The sequence below is a fragment of the Aquarana catesbeiana genome, linkage group LG13 (assembly GCF_042186555.1).
Source record: "Aquarana catesbeiana isolate 2022-GZ linkage group LG13, ASM4218655v1, whole genome shotgun sequence".
Lineage (NCBI taxonomy): Eukaryota > Metazoa > Chordata > Amphibia > Anura > Ranidae > Aquarana > Aquarana catesbeiana.
Genome location: NC_133336.1, coordinates 137,182,714 through 137,200,771, shown reverse-complemented (window position 1 = coordinate 137,200,771; position 18,058 = coordinate 137,182,714).

The following is an 18,058-nucleotide window of genomic DNA, read 5'->3' as shown; positions in this document are numbered from 1 at the left end:
TTAAGAATTCTTTTCAGATCTTTGAAACAAATGAACTATATTTGAACATTTTTTGCATATATGAAACAACACTGATTCTGAATATGAATGTACTATTTTTGTAAGTATTTTCCAAGTTTATGTGTGTACAATAAAACACACGGTTTGATTTAAGCTGACTCAAGCAGAAATAATTCCAAAATTCGTCTCACGAGAATCATCATTATTGAAGGCTTTTTATACAATATTAAGCCATTTGTTTCATTGGCGGACGCCAGCCAGTTTCAGTCGTCAGAAGTTTTTGTGCCACGTTCTTCTTCCGTTGTTCAGAGGGGAAATGTGATGAACAGGTGAAAACTTTGCAATTATTGAACCTAGAAGAAACGCCAGATGTGTTTGATGTTTGATTGCGTGAAGACCAGAGTATTTTGGATCAGAAGTCTTGACAGACGGTTTAATTAGAGTCCAGCGGAAAACGGAAAAGTTTTATATTCGGTGAGTACCAAAATATGGAATTTATAAATGTGTTAGCTGAAGAAAGTAAATTAGAATTTGAAGGTTTAGCCAGCTATATTTCAGACACTAAGTTATGGCAATCAATGTATAATCAATGCCTACAGGCAAATAAAGAAATTGAGAAGAATAGATTTTCATTAGCTAAATCTAAGAAGAAATTAAGCAATGTGATGAAATTAGTGACAGTCTTCAATGCAATGGTTTTTGATATGCCAGGAAAACAAAGGCAAAGTGTAACAGAAATTGGACAAACACAGGAGAATTTACATATTGAACAATTAATGATTGAAAAAGATGCATTAGAACATAAAATGAATGCATTATTGGAATCGGTTAAAGAAAAAGAAAGTTGTATTGCTTTTTTAACTCAGAAAGAAATAGAACAAGAGAATGTTATAAGTTTGCTTAAAACGCAATTATTGCAAGCTCAGTCTTCTGCACATGCTCAGTGTTTAGCTTATGAACACGTGACAAAGTCAGAGGCGAGGGATAATGATGCTGATTCTGGATTTGACTCAGTGGGGTCATTTGAGGAGGTTAATGTTTCCTCAGACAATGAAAGCATGAAGTCTGTTGATTTGAACATTAGTAATATTCAACAGAAATGTAAATTTTCATCGCCATATACTCAAAGAAAGGTATATGCAAAAAAAACAACTCTTAAATGTTTAGTTTGCAAAAGAGAAGGTCACATAGCTAGGTTTTGTGTGATGGCCAATAATAATGATATACAAAAGAGGTTGTATTATCCGAAAACGATGCCAAGGCGCTATGAAGTGTATTCTGTGCGCTGGTGTAGTAATTTGAGGTATAGAGGCCATAATAATCAAACTAATTTCCCTTTTAAGACCCAAATGCAAAGATTGCAAACTGCAAATAGTCCATTAAGACAGGAAAGGTATCATTATGTATCATATAACACTGTGAAAAACAATGTTAGCAGTCCTTAAATGAACTGCATGGATGGTAAGGATTTTTTGGTTATTGATTCTTTGCTATGGATATTAAGGTTATGATTTGAGGTTCAGAGATTTGGTTTTTATTTGATATATTTTTTAGTATTTTCAAGGATAATCCTTTGGATTATTAATTTTTTATTAATTTTTCCCAGTTATGATTATTATGATTTTATTTTTTGTTCAGATGGAACATTGAGAGGTTTAGTTCATCTGATAAGGGGGTAATTAACAGTTTTGTACTCAATTAGCAAAGGATGCAGATTTGTATGGAGAATTAGTGATTTTAACCTGAATATGGTCAAAATTATGTTGTGGAAAAAACAAATATAAGATTTTCCTTCGTTTTCAGAGGTTTAAAAGATTAATCGATTTTTTGAGTCCTCATCGGGTGATATTATATCTATATTTTGTTAATGATAACTGGATCTAATATCATGACTTAGATGGATTTTCTATATTTTAATGTATCACAACACCTACAGGTGGAATTCACTAAATTTAACTATGACAGTTTAGTTCACTTTGGTAAGCAAAAATTGCTTGAAATTCTTAAAGAGAAATTCTATTGGGACAAAATGGAAGAGACAGTAGACAGAGTAATTAAATATTGTCTAATCTGTGTACAAAGATATTTTAATTATTGACAGGATATGGATTAATCATGTTTTTCTAGTTTGGGGTATACTAGCAAACCTCAGTAGTGACAGAGGATTCCATTTATAGGTAAAATCATGCAGGTAATGTGTAAAATCTTGAGAATAGGACAGAGATTTCATGTATCTTATCATTCACAGTTTGCAGGTACAGTTTTTTCAGTTACGGAGTAGGGATGAGCTTCGAGTTCGAGTCGAACTCATGTTCGACTCGAATATTGGCTGTTCGCAAGTTCACCGAACAGCGAACAATTTGGGGTGTTCGCGGCAAATTCGAATGCCGCAAAACACCCTTCAAAAGTCTATGGGAGAAATCAAAAGTGCTAATTTTAAAGGCTAATATGCAAGTTATTGTCATAAAAAGTGTTTGGGGACCTGGGTCCTGCCCCAGGGGACATGGATCAATGCAAAAAAAAGTTTTAAAAACGGCCGTTTTTTCAGGAGCAGTGATTTTAATAATGCTTAAAGTCAATCAATAAAAGTGTAATATCCCTTTAAATTTCGTACCTGGGGGGTGTCTATAGTGTGCCTGTAAAGGGGCGCATGTTTCCTGTGTTTAGAACAGTCTGACAGCAAAATGACATTTTGAAGGAAAAAACTCATTTAAAACTACTCGCGGCTATTGCATTGCCGACAATACACATAGAAGTTCATTGATAAAAACGGCATGGGAATTCCCCAAAGGGGAACCCCGAACCAAAATTAAAAAAAAAAATGACGTGGGAGTCCCCCTAAATTCCATACCAGGCCCTTCAGGTCTGGTATGGATATTAAGGGGAACCCCGGCCAAAATTTTAAAAAAAAAATGACGTGGGGTTCCCCCTAAATTCCATACCAGACCCTTCAGGTCTGGTATGGATTTTAAGGGGAACCCCGCGCCAAAAAAAAAAAAAAAACGGCGTGGGGTCCCCCCAAAAATCCATACCAGACCCTTATCCGAGCACGCAACCTGGCAGGCCGCAGGAAAAGAGGGGGGGGCGAGAGTGCGGCCCCCCCTCCCTCCTGAACCGTACCAGGCCACATGCCCTCAACATTGGGAGGGTGCTTTGGGGTAGCCCCCCAAAACACCTTGTCCCCATGTTGATGAGGACAAGGGCCTCATCCCCACAACCCTGGCCGGTGGTTGTGGGGGTCTGCGGGCGGAGGGCTTATCGGAATCTGGAAGCCCCCTTTAACAAGGTGACCCCCAGATCCCGGCCCCCCCCGTGTGAAATGGTAAGGGCGTACATAAGTACCATAAGTACCATTTCACGAAAAAAGTGTCAAAAATGTTAAAAATGACAAGAGACAGTTTTTGACAATTCCTTTATTTAAATGCTTCTTCTTTCTTCTATCTTCCTTCATCTTCTGGTTCTTCTGGCTCTTCTGGTTCTTCCTCCGGCGTTCTCGTCCAGCATCTCCTCCGCGGCGTCTTCTATCTTCTTCTCCTCGGGCCGCTCCGCACCCATGGCATGGGGGGGAGGCTCCCGCTCTTCTCTTCTTCTTTTCTTCTCTTCTTCTCTTCTTCTTTTCTTCTTTTCTTCTCCGGGCCGCTCCGCAATCCATGCTGGCATGGAGGGAGGCTCCCGCTGTGTGACGGCGCTCCTCGTCTGACAGTTCTTAAATAACGGGGGGCGGGGCCACCCGGTGACCCCGCCCCCCTCTGACGCACGGTGACTTGACGGGACTTCCCTGTGACGTCACGGGGAATGCCACAGGGAAGTCCCGTCAAGTCACCGTGCGTCAGAGGGGGCGGGGTCACCGGGTGGCCCCGCCCCCCGTTATTTAAGAACTGTCAGACGAGGAGCGCCGTCACACAGCGGGAGCCTCCCTCCATGCCAGCATGGATTGCGGAGCGGCCCGGAGAAGAAAATGAAGAAGAGAAGAAGAGAAGAAAAGAAGAAGAGAAGAGCGGGAGCCTCCCCCCCATGCCATGGGTGCGGAGCGGCCCGAGGAGAAGAAGACAGAAGACGCCGCGGAGGAGATGCTGGACGAGAATGCCGGAGGAAGAACCAGAAGAGCCAGAAGAACCAGAAGAACCAGAAGATGAAGGAAGATAGAAGAAAGAAGAAGCATTTAAATAAAGGAATTGTCAAAAACTGTCTCTTGTCATTTTTAACATTTTTGACACTTTCTTCGTGAAATGGTAGGGGTACTTATGTACCCCCTTACCATTTCACACAGGGGGGGGGCCGGGATCTGGGGGTCACCTTGTTAAAGGGGGCTTCCAGATTCCGATGAGCCCCCCGCCCGCAGACCCCCACAACCACCGGCCAGGGTTGTGGGGATGAGGCCCTTGTCCTCATCAACATGGGGACAAGGTGTTTTGGGGGGCTACCCCAAAGCACCCTCCCAATGTTGAGGGCATGTGGCCTGGTACGGTTCAGGAGGGAGGAGGGGCCGCACTCTCATCCCCCCTCTTTTCCTGCGGCCTGCCAGGTTGCGTGCTCGGATAAGGGTCTGGTATGGATTTTTGGGGGGACCCCACGCCGTTTTTTTTTTTTTTTTTTTTGGCGCGGGGTTCCCCTTTAAAATCCATACCAGACCTGAAGGGTCTGGTATGGAATTTAGGGGGAACCCCACGTCATTTTTTTTTTTAAATTTTGGCCGGGGTTCCCCTTAATATCCATACCAGACCTGAAGGGCCTGGTATGGAATTTAGGAGGACTCCCACGTCATTTTTTTTTTTTAATTTTGGTTCGGGGTTCCCCTTTGGGGAATTCCCATGCCGTTTTTATCAATGAACTTCTATGTGTATTGTCGGCAATGCAATAGCCGCGAGTAGTTTTAAATGAGTTTTTTCCTTCAAAATGTCATTTTGCTGTCAGACTGTTCTAAACACAGGAAACATGCGCCCCTTTACAGGCATACTATAGACACCCCCCAGGTACGAAATTTAAAGGGATATTACACTTTTATTGTTTGACTTTAAGCATTATTAAAATCACTGCTCCTGAAAAAACGGCCGTTTTTAAAACTTTTTTTTGCATTGATCCATGTCCCCTGGGGCAGGACCCAGGTCCCCAAACACTTTTTATGACAATAACTTTCATATAAGCCTTTAAAATTAGCACTTTTGATTATTCATGTTCGTGTCCCATAGACTTTAACGGTGTTCGCATGTTCGAACGAACTTTTTTCCTGTTCGCATGTTCTGGTGCGAACCGAACAGGGGGGTGTTCGGCTCATCCCTATTACGGAGTATTCTTCATTTGATTTAATGACAGGAAGAATTATTTTGTCACTTGTGTTTCACAATGAATGTATTATACTGCAATGCTTGTGGTTTGAGAAGGGATATTAGGATGTTATTTAAAGGTATTGAATGTCATTCAGAAAAGATATTTCTTTTTGGTATTTTGTGCTCCTTTTGCATAACAGTGTTTTGGTTATAGATGATACAGGACAATTTGAACAGAATGGTGTTACATGCAGTTACTTGTATGAAAAATGGTCCTTCCACACATTTTTAAGTTTGAATTAAAAGATCATAATTTCCTTACTTTACAATATTCCTTGTTTAGGAGATTATTAAAAGACAATTTGTATATATACTGATATGTAGTATTTGTTTTAGAAGTTTAAAGAAACTTGTATTGTATAAGTTAAATGGTTACTCACAGAGCACATAGCCCGAACCTTAGGAATTTGAGAGTGTAATGACACCATCCTTTTTAAAAAGGAGGGGGGGACTACTCATTGAGAGTCTGCATCTGTGGGACTACAAGACAAAAAAGAACCTTTCTGAATAAGAAAGGAGGGGGTTTGTTTTTTTAGGAGTAGAATGCCTGTAACAGAGTTTTTTGGCAGACATGCATTTCAGCAGATGTTGCAATAGACACTCACTCCAGTATACACAAGACACATATACAGCATGAAAACTATTGTTACATCCACACACACACATATCTGATTCTTGTAACATTTTGTTATTGTATTATTAAAACCAAAATTATCTTTTATTCAAGATAAATGGTTTATCAAGATTGATGAATAAGAACGGAAAGATTTATTTAAATCAAAAATTAGATGTTAGCATAAGTTTATACAGAAAGAAAAATGGTGATTAAAGAGTTGCCATGTGTAAGGTCACACCCAGAGATGGTGAGATACATGTCACAGGCAGAATTAAAGGTTCAGGAGAAGTGGACCATGGCAAAGTAATTGGGAAGGTCCATTTGACATCTTGGATGTTCAAGGGACAATGGTACTAGTTCAAGGATTTCTCAATTTAGTGAAAAAGCATGTATAAATAAAATGTGGGTATAACAAATGTAATATTCTGAGATAAATGATGCTGCTTTTATTTTTCCTAGGAATTAATTATATTTCATTAACCTGGAGGAATCATGGATTCCAAAAAAGAAGAAAGATGACAGTTCAACAAAGAAAGTGTTAAAGAGAGAAGATTTATCATCATCACAGGATTCATCTTTTCCCTAGTGACAATTTTATCTGTGGTAAAATATATCACAAACTGTTCCAGCTATGCAGAGGTTAACAGGATTGAAGAATTACACAACAAAGTCATTACATTATTCAGAGACAAAAGAGATCTAGACATTGATATTAATACAGAGGACAAGAGTGATAAAGATTTTGATCTTAAATACAAATGACAGAATATAATTCTAGATACGTTGATAACAATACAGCTGAAGAATTGTATGGATATGTATTTGTAGGACGGGATATGATTGCTGTATGGAATTATATTTCATTCATAGTAATAATGTTGAGGTCAATGTTACAATAGAATCCAAAACAAATTTTGTTAAAAAGCTGGGATCTTATAGGTTAAACAATAGAATCCGGAACTTTTGAATGTAATATATTGGGAAGGAGTTTTTGGTCAGTATTTGTAAAAAGTAACAAGCTTTGAACATTTTTGAAGATAATGATAGTTTGCATTTGATATGTAAAACAAAAATATGTGTACCTCAAGATTCATTTGTAACTTGGAAAAGGAATGATGAATTTTTGGGAAGTTTTCTTCACAGTTCTACTATGATAATTCATAAAGGAATTTATGGTAGTGTGAATTGGATCAATAATACATTTGTTTATCAACAAATGAGAGTATCTTTGAATGATACTGGTATATATGAATGTTGCATATCAATAGTAAATTATCCAATGAAATGTGCGAAGGCAAGTGTTGTTGTAAGGTCTCCTAGGAAAACTCCATGTGTTGGTAAGAAAAGTGTCTCAGCAAATCCATTTCAGATTAACCATTTCCAATCCAGAACTCTTTTGAGAGAGGGAAATTTTGTCATTATATTGTGGAGCTTTAATGTTTCAGAATGGAAAATTTCTACAAGGTTTCCACAATGTCAAGGACATTTGGTTAATATGGAATTGGGTATTGAAAGATGGTTTGGAATTAATAATAGAAATCATAACAGAAATAAGCGTGGTATTGTTGAAGGTATTTTAGGAGGGATTGGCACAATTGGGAGTATTACTAATAGTATGGACATTAATACTTTAAAGTCTGATCTTGAGACAGCTGGTTTAGTGGGTAGTAATGGGATTAAAATACAGAGAAATTTAAATGAAATTTTAGAAAATATGGTTATTAAAACAGCTAATATAATGGGTCCATCTATTTTACATCTTCAAAATATTACTCTTGATTTAATGTTAAGTGAACAACATTCTCATATTGCCAGAGCATGTTTAGAGATCCAGACTGAATATTCCACTAATTTTAAAATAATTGCTCAAGCATTTCAGAGTGGAACAACCCCTCTTGGCATTTTACAGAATTTACCCAGAGAATATGTATATGCTATAAATCATACAGAATTTATGGGTAAATAAATGGATAGGATGTAAACAGGATGTTTGTTATAGTTCTTCTATGATTCCAATAGCAGGACAAGAACAAATTTTGGTTCCAATCACTGTTTTGGGATTACCCGTCAGCAATACACAATTATTGTATTATAAATTACAGTATACAGATTTTGCATTTAACAATGAAAATTCTGAATTAGAACAATTAGATTTGTCATCATGTTTACAATTTCAGTCTAAAGTTATTTGTTTACCTAATCAAGATAAAAGTATTTTTTATTCTTGTTATCATAATCATACATTGTGTTCAGCAAGAATAGAAAAAGTTGAAACAATTTCTGAATTAATTACTCGTGTAGATAAAAAGAAGGTTTGTTTTCAGATCATGTCAGATACAGAAAGGGTTAAAACTTTTTTCTCTTCTTGTACAAATACAGAAAACCTAAATCAAGGCTTGTATTGTATAGAAGGAGACATTGTAGCAATAAGTATTAATGGATTTAGAACAAATTTAACAAATGTGCTTATGAAAAATATAAGTGCTCTTCCCACACAATATAATATATCTCAGATAGATGAATTTCCTTGGGAAGAATGGGCAAATGTAATTCATAAGGATAAAGGTTTATTGATAACTTTGGCTAAGGAACTTCAGAATGCAGAAATATTGTTTAAACATGAACAAGGTAATTTGCAAGAGATATCTCATCAATGGTCAGAATTTTCAGGAAGTAATTGGTGGAAAAAATTTAGTAATAGTGTATCAATTTGGGGAAAAACTTCAATAACCTCAGCAGCAGGAAATATTTTATCACATCCTATAGTTATTCTTTTTATTATTATTATGTTATTCATTATATTCCAGTTATGTTTGATGTTTAGAATGAAAAAAATTATATTATCGAATTAGAAATGAAATCAAGAAAGGAGATGATTTATTGCAAAATAAGCTTAAGAGAAAGATGGGTTTTGCTATTGCAAACTCGGTTGGTGATGGAAATACATTTGGAGTTATTGGATCAAAGTCTGAATGAATGGGACATGGATGCTATGAATGAATTTTAAAACCTTGGAAAATATGATTGTTATTCATATTTCAGAGGGGAATGTTATATTCTTAATATCTAAATTTTAATTGGCTTTATTGAAAAGAATATGCATTTTCCATATGTGTTTGAATGACAGGACTTTGAGCTAGTGATACCCAAATGGCCATTCATTGACTGAAAATGCAGGTCAAGACCCTGTCAGAATTTGATGGATTTTGTAAATAATATATGTTTTGGTTGAATTTTCCTATGTAACCGATACTCTGTTTGATTTATGCGTTTATGTTTTAAGAGGTCTGCTGAAAGCCTCTCACATATATCTGGTTTCATGTTTAAAAGGTTTGGTTAAAGTGAAAAACAGATGTTGCTCTCTGTTAGAAGGTGGAGAAAAAGGGAGTGTATGGGAGGGATTTGTGTTTGGGCGCGAATTTGAAAGACTGAGTTCATATAGACACAAGGAATCCAGTCTTCGGGCTCACTCTTCATACACATCTTCCTCCCAAGACATACACCTATTCAAGCCAGGACACAAGAGGTTAATCGGCCATTTTTAATAGGCCATGACAAAGGAAGCACATGTCTAATGACTTTAAGAATTCTTTTCAGATCTTTGAAACAAATGAACTATATTTGAACATTTTTTGCATATATGAAACAACACTGATTCTGAATATGAATGTACTATTTTTGTAAGTATTTTCCAAGTTTATGTGTGTACAATAAAACACACGGTTTGATTTAAGCTGACTCAAGCAGAAATAATTCCAAAATTCGTCTCACGAGAATCATCATTATTGAAGGCTTTTTATACAATATTAAGCCATTTATTTCACATATATATTATTATTAATTGTTCTTGCATAGCAAGACCACTTACTGTTATCTCACATATATATTATTAAGTGTTCTTGCATAGCAAGACCACTTACTGTTATCTCACATATATATTATTCTTATTATTATAGCCAAATTTACCACCCTAACTCCTCCCACAGTTTTTACACTACATAGACAAGTAATATACCGAAACGTGCGGATTGTTCCCGAATGGTGTGCTATTACTTTGTGGAACGTTTCGCCGAATGGTTCACGAAATATCGTCGTTTTTGCGGCGAAATTGGTCCCATAGGAATGAATGGGGAAACTAGAGTGGGAGGTGACAAAAACTGAAAAATCAGAACATGATTTCTAAACTGCCGCCACTCCCTCATTTTCAAGCCCACCTACACAAATCTTATATCAAAACGTTCAGCTATCCCTGCTGCCACTAAACATGTCCACGGCTAAGCCATAGTCCTGATAGTTTTCACAATATGACCATTTGTTTGCAACTCACGCCGTCCATTGACATTCATTGAAACTACACTCTAGCCCCCTCCAAATTTGAAGGGCAATTTCTAAACTGCGACTGTGCCTTCATTTTTAATATTTCAGAGACATACTATATATCAAAATCTAGGTCTGGGTCTTGTGATTCTCACAATATAAAGATCTTCGCTGTAGGATGTATAGTTTTTAAAATACGGCCATTTGTTTAGAGGTCATTTCAGGAAATTTTAGCCATTAATCAGAGTGTACTGTTAGTGTTTGTTTTGTTGCCATGGTTACCAAAGCTTCTGTTATACACAGGGGGGAAGGTGGCTGGAGCATCTCAGCTGATTACAGAGCCCGGGGGAGGGGACAGACACACCATGTACTGATTTATAATAGAGGAATATGATGGGGCAGTTTTGATGGGGTAATTCTGATGGGGCAGTTTTGATGAAGCAGTATTTGGGAAGCATAAACAGGGCATGAGCATTGCTAGGAAACAGTGGTTGTAAACACAAGATGCTGAGACACCCCAAATGCATGTGACTTCATCTGCTAGACTTGATAATGCTTGTAGACTCCTCCCACAGTTTTTACACTACAGAGACAAGTAATATACCGAAACGAGCGGATTGTTCCCGATTGGTGTGTTATTACTTTGTGGAATGTTTTGCCGAATGGTCCACGAAATGACGTTTTTGCGGCGAAATTGGTCCCATAGGAATGAATGGCGAAATGTTCAAAACTAGAGTGGGAGGTGACAAAAGCTGACAACCCCATGATCAGCCAAAACATTATGACCGCCCCATGTAAAAAAAAAAAATATTTTTGAAAAAAAAAAAAAATTTTTGAAAAAAGTAAAAAAATAATTTTTGAAAAAAAAAAAATCATTTTTGAAAAAAAAAAATATTTTTGAAAAAAAAATTTCTTTTAAAAAAAAATTATTTTTGAAAAAAAAATATATTTGAAAAAAAAAATATTTTTGAAAAAAAAAAATTATTTTTGAAAAAAAAATTACTTTAAAAAAAATAATAATTTCGAAAAAAAAATTATTTTTGAAATTAAAAAATTCATTTTTGAAAAAAAAAATTACCTTTGAAAAAAAAAATCATTTTTGAAGAAAAAAAAATCATTTTTGATTAAAAAAAATTCATTTTTGAAAAAAAAAAATTGCTTTTGAAAAAAATGTTCAGCTCTTTCAGCGAATGATGGAACTTTTTTACTACTATTTATACTTTTTAAAATATTAAGCTTTTTAACACTTTTCACAGTTACTCAAGCCACTCCACCCCACCCAGTTACTCCGCCCACTCCAGTTGTAGAGGCAAGAACACTTTTCACAATTTCCCCAGAAATTGTACCTTTTCTAGTTCTTATTATTATTATAGCCAAATTTACCACCCTAACTCCTCCCGCAATTTTTACACTACATAGACAAGTAATATACCAAAACGTGCGGATTGTTCCCGAATGGTGTGCTATTACTTTGTGGAACGTTTCGCCGAATGGTTCACAAAATATCGTCATTTTTGCGGCGAAATTGGTCCCATAGGAATGAATGGGGAAACTAGAGTGGGAGATGACAAAAGCTGGAAAATCAGAACATGATTTCTAAACTGCCGCCACTCCCTCATTTTCAAGCCCACCTACACAAATCTTATATCAAAACGTTCAGCTATCCCTGCTGCCACTAAACATGTCCACGGCTAAGCCATAGTCCTGATAGTTTTCACAATATGACCATTTGTTTGCAACTCACGCCGTCCATTGACATTCATTGAAACTACACTCTAGCCCCTTCAAATTTGAAGGGCAATTTCTAAACTGCGACCGTGCCTTCAATTTTAATATTTCAGAGACATACTATATATCAAAATCTAGGTCTGGGTCTTGTGATTCTCACAATATAAAGATCTTTGCTGTAGGATGTATAGTTTTTAAAATACAGCCATTTGTTTAGAGGTCATTTCAGGAAATTTTAGCCATTAATCAGTGTGTACTGTGTTTGTTTTGTTGCCATGGTTACCAAAGCTTCTGTTATACACAGGGGGGAGGTGGCTGGAGCATCTCAGCTCTGATTACAGAGCCCAGGGGGAGGGGACAGACACACCATGTACTGATTTAAAATAGAGGAATATGATGGGGCAGTTTTGATGGGGTAATTCTGATGGGGCAGTTTTGATGAAGTAGTATTTGGGAAGCATATACAGGGCATGAGCGTTGATAGGAAACAGTGGTTGTAAACACAAGATGCTGAGACACCCCAAATGCATGTGACTTCATCTGCTAGACTTGATAATGCTTGTAGACTCCTCCCACAGTTTTTACACTACAGAGACAAGTAATATCCCGAAACGAGCGGATTGTTCCCGATTGGTGTGTTATTACTTTGTGGTTCACGAAATATCATCGTTTTTGCGGCAATATTGGTCCCATAGGAATGAATGGTGAAATGTTCAATGTCATTTAATTGGTGTCCTATTACCTTGTGGAACTTTGTGAAAAGCTGAAAAATACCAGTGTGAATCCGGCCTCAATATCATTTAATTGGTGTGATATTACTTTGTGGAACGTTTCGCCGAATGGTTCACGAAATATCGTTGTTTTTGCGGTGAAATTGGTCCCATAGGAATGAATGGCGAAATGTTCAAAACTAGAGTGGGAGGTGACAAAAGCTGACAACCCCATGATCTGCCAAAACATTATGACCGCCCCATGAAAAAAATAAATTATTTTTGAAAAAAAAAAAAAATTCATTTTTGAAAAAAAAAAAAAATCATTTTTGAAAAAAAAAAAATATTTTTGAAACAATAAAAAAAATATTTTTTGAAAAAAAAAATCATTTAAAAAAAAAATATTTTTGAAACAATAAAAAAAATATTTTTTGAAAAAAAAAATCATTTATGAAAAAAAATTTCAAAAAAAAATTCATAATTTTTGAAAAAAAAAATTATTTTGAAAAAAAAAAAATATTTTGAACAAAAAAGATTTTTGAAAAAAAATATATTTTTGGAAAAAAAAATATGTTTTTGAAAAAAAAAATTATTTTTGAAAAAAAAAAAAATTATTGAGAAAAAATTTATTTTTGAAAAAAAAAATTTTTTGAAAAAATAAAAAAAATCATTTTTGAAAAAAAAAATCATTTAAAAAAAAAAATCATTTAAAAAAAAAATCATTTTTGAAAAAAAAATAATTTTTGAAAAAAATGTTCAGCTCTTTCAGCTAATGATGGGACTTCAACTGTTTTACTACTATTTATACTTTTTAAAATATTAAGCTTTTTAACACTTTTCACAGTTACTCCAGCCACTCCAACCACACAACAGTTACTCAAGCCACTCCACCCAGTTACTCCGCCCACTCCAGTTGTAGAGGTAAGAACACTTTCACAATTTCCCCAGAAATTGTAGCTTTTCTAGTTAAGTGTTCTTGCATAGCAAGACCACTTACTGTTATCTCACATATATATTATTCTTATTATTATAGCCAAATTTACCACCCTAACTCCTCCCACAGTTTTTACACTACATAGACAAGTAATATACCGAAACGTGCGGATTGTTCCCGAATGGTGTGCTATTACTTTGTGGAACGTTTCGCCGAATGGTTCACGAAATATCGTCGTTTTTGCGGCGAAATTGGTCCCATAGGAATGAATGGGGAAACTAGAGTGGGAGATGACAAAAGCTGGAAAATCAGAACATGATTTCTAAACTGCCGCCACTCCCTCATTTTCAAGCCCACCTACACAAATCTTATATCAAAACGTTCAGCTATCCCTGCTGCCACTAAACATGTCCACGGCTAAGCCATAGTCCTGATAGTTTTCACAATATGACCATTTGTTTGCAACTCATGCCGTCCATTGACATTCATTGAAACTACACTCTAGCCCCTTCAAATTTGAAGGGCAATTTCTAAACTGCGACCGTGCCTTCAATTTTAATATTTCAGAGACATACTATATATCAAAATCTAGGTCTGGGTCTTGTGATTCTCACAATATAAAGATCTTCGCTGTAGGATGTATAGTTTTTAAAATACGGCCATTTGTTTAGAGGTCATTTCAGGAAATTTTAGCCATTAATCAGAGTGTACTGTTAGTGTTTGTTTTGTTGCCATGGTTACCAAAGCTTCTGTTATACACAGGGGGGGAAGGTGGCTGGAGCATCTCAGCTGATTACAGAGCCCGGGGGAGGGGACAGACACACCATGTACTGATTTATAATAGAGGAATATGATGGGGCAGTTTTGATAGGGCAATTCTGATGGGGCAGTTTTGATGGGGCAATTATGATGGGGCAGTTTTGATGGGGTAATTCTGATGGGGCAGTTTTGATGAAGCAGTATTTGGGAAGCATAAACAGGGCATGAGCGTTGCTAGGAAACAGTGGTTGTAAACACAAGATGCTGAGACACTCCAAATGCACGTGACTTCATCTGCTAGACTTGATAATGCTTGTAGACTCCTCCCACAGTTTTCACACTACAGAGACAAATAATATACCGAAACGAGCGGATTGTTCCCGATTGGTGTGTTATTACTTTGTGGAATGTTTTGCCGAATGGTCCACGAAATGACGTTTTTGCGGCGAAATTGGTCCCATAGGAATGAATGGCGAAATGTTCAAAACTAGAGTGGGAAGTGACAAAAGCTGACAACCCCATGATCAGCCAAAACATTATGACCACCCCATGATCAGCCAAAACATTATGACCGCCCCATGTAAAAAAAAAAATATTTTTGAAAAAAAAAAAAAAAATTTGAAAAAAGTAAAAAAATAATTTTTGAAAAAAAAAAATATTTTTGAAAAAAAAAAAATTATTTTTGAAAAAAAAAAAATATCTTTGAAAAAAAAATTTCTTTTAAAAAAAAAAATATTTTTGAAAAAAAAATATATTTGAAAAAAAAAATATTTTTGAAAAAAAAAATTATTTTTGAAAAAAAAAATTACTTTAAAAAAAATAATAATTTCGAAAAAAAAAATTATTTTTGAAATAAAAAAAATTCATTTTTGAAAAAAAAAATTACCTTTGAAAAAAAAAATCATTTTTGAAGAAAAAAAAATCATTTTTGATTAAAAAAAATTCATTTTTGAAAAAAAAAATTACTTTTGAAAAAAATGTTCAGCTCTTTCAGCGAATGATGGAACTTTTTTACTACTATTTATACTTTTTAAAATATTAAGCTTTTTAACACTTTTCACAGTTACTCAAGCCACTCCACCCCACCCAGTTACTCCGCCCACTCCAGTTGTAGAGGCAAGAACACTTTCACAATTTCCCCAGAAATTGTACCTTTTCTAGTTATTATTATTATTATAGCCAAATTTACCACCCTAACTCCTCCCACAGTTTTTACACTACAAAGACAAGTAATATACCAAAACGTGTGGATTGTTCCCGAATGGTGTGCTATTATTTTGTGGAACGTTTCACCAAATGGTTCACGAAATATAGTCGTTTTTGTGGCGAAATTGGTCCCATAGGAATGAATGGGGAAGCTAGAGTGGGAGGTGACAAAAGCTGAAAAATCAGAACATGATTTCTAAACTGCCACCACTCCCTCATTTTCAAGCCCACCTACACAAATCTTATATCAAAACGTTCAGCTATCCCTGCTGCCACTAAACATGTCCACGGCTAAACCATAGTCCTGATAGTTTTCATAATATGACCATTTGTTTGCAACTCACACCATCCATTGACATTCATTGAAACTACACTCTAGCCCCTTCAAATTTGAAGGGCAATTTCTAAACTGCGACCGTGCCTTCAATTTTAATATTTCAGAGACATACTATGTTTCAAAATCTAGGTCTGGGTCTTGTGATTCTCACAATATAAAGATCTTCGCTGTAGGATTTATAGTTTTTAAAATACGGCCATTTGAATTACTGCACAGTTGTTAAATCTTTCATTATCCTGTCTATTGTGTATTGAGCAGTATTTGTGAAGCATAAACAGGGCATGAGCGTTGCTAGGAAACAGTGGTTGTAAACACAAGATGCTGAAACCCCCCAAATGCATGCATACCTTCCTCTGCTAGACTTGATAATGCTTGTAGACTCCTCCCCACAGTTTTTACACTACAGAGACAAGTAATATACCGAAACATGCGGATTGTTCCCGATTGGTGTGCTATTACTTTGTGGAACGTTTCGCTGAATGGTCCACGAAATATCGTCGTTATTGCGGCGAAATTGGTCCCATAGTAATAAATAGCGAAATGTTCAATGTCATTTAATTGGTGCGCTATTACCTTGTGGAACTTTGTGAAAAGCTAAAATATACCAGTGTGAATCCGGCCTCAATGTCATTTAATTGGTGTGCTATTACTTTGTGGAACGTTTCACCGAATGGTTCACAAAATATCGTCGTTTTTGCGGCGAAATTGGTCCCATAGGAATGAATGGTGAAATGTTAAAAACTAGAGTGGGAGGTGACAAAAGCTGACAACCCCATGATCAGCCAAAACATTATGACCGCCCCATGAAAAAAAAAATATTTTTGAAAAAAATCATTTTTGAAAAAAAAAATTATTTTTGAAAAAAAAAATCATTTTTGAAAAAAAATTCATTTTTGAAAAAAATAATTCATTTTTGAAAAAAAAAATTCATTTTTGAAAAAAAAAAAATTCATGGGGGCGTGGCCTGACCTGGCATGGAGAAGGACGCATAATTCCTGAGCTCCGTCTGCCATAGGAGAAGCTACATAAACTCTGAGGTATTTACTCCACATTCTTAGCTCACAACATGGGGACAGCATCCAGGAACTCATCGGCATCCCGTTCCCGATCCCCCAGAGATCTCACTGGATCGCAAACCCATAATATCCCGGAGATGTTCAGGGCCGGGAGAGCCAATATGGCGCCGTCCCGCCATGGAGCCACTCACTCTCAACCGCTGCCCTTATTACCTCATGATACTACTTCCCCAACAACCAGCAACACGCAATCTGCAGAGGGAGAAGGGGGGATTGTCCTCACCCCCCACCCTCCGATAAATCTACAGGATCTAAGATCGATTGCGGACGATATCAAAGCCGCTCTCGCGGCCGTATCAGAGCTCAGACTAGATATGCGCGCCCTCAATGACCGTGTGCATGTTGTGGAGAAAGTGACTGACCGCCATGACACAGCTATCACTTCCAACGCTGACAGCATAAACCACCACACAATGCAAATGAGGGACATGCAGAGACATCTCGAAGACCTTGACAACAGGGGTCAGAGGCACAATCTGAGAATCAGAGGTGTGCCGGAATCCATTGAGGGAGACCACGTCCAACAGGCTGTAGTGAACATTTTTAATCGCCTTCTCCACCAGCCTCTGCAGACCCCCATTGTAATGGAAAGAATCCACCGCGCTCTCCGTCCCAAAGGCAGGGAGAATGACCCCCCGCGTGACATAATCTGCTGCATTGTGGACTACAAGTTGAAGGAGGAAATCATGCAGCGAGTTAGGGAGAAACAACAAATCCTACATGAAGGGGCCCCCATTCAGATATACCAGGATCTCTCAGGTATCACTCTGCAACACAGGCGAGACCTGAAACCCCTGCTGGACGCTCTCAGAAGGAAAAACATGCCATACAAGTGGAAGTTCCCCTTCTGCCTCTCGGCCACAGCACACGGCCGCACCGCTCTCCTCCGGGTGCCTGAAGACCTGCCTCACTTCTGTGCCACGCTTGGCATTCAGGAGGTCCCTGTACCGAATTGGTACGCAGCCTTCTGCCCCATGGCCTCACACTGTGATATACTACGGGAGGAACCCATGGACGCTCAGCCATCTAGACACAGCAGGAGACGCTC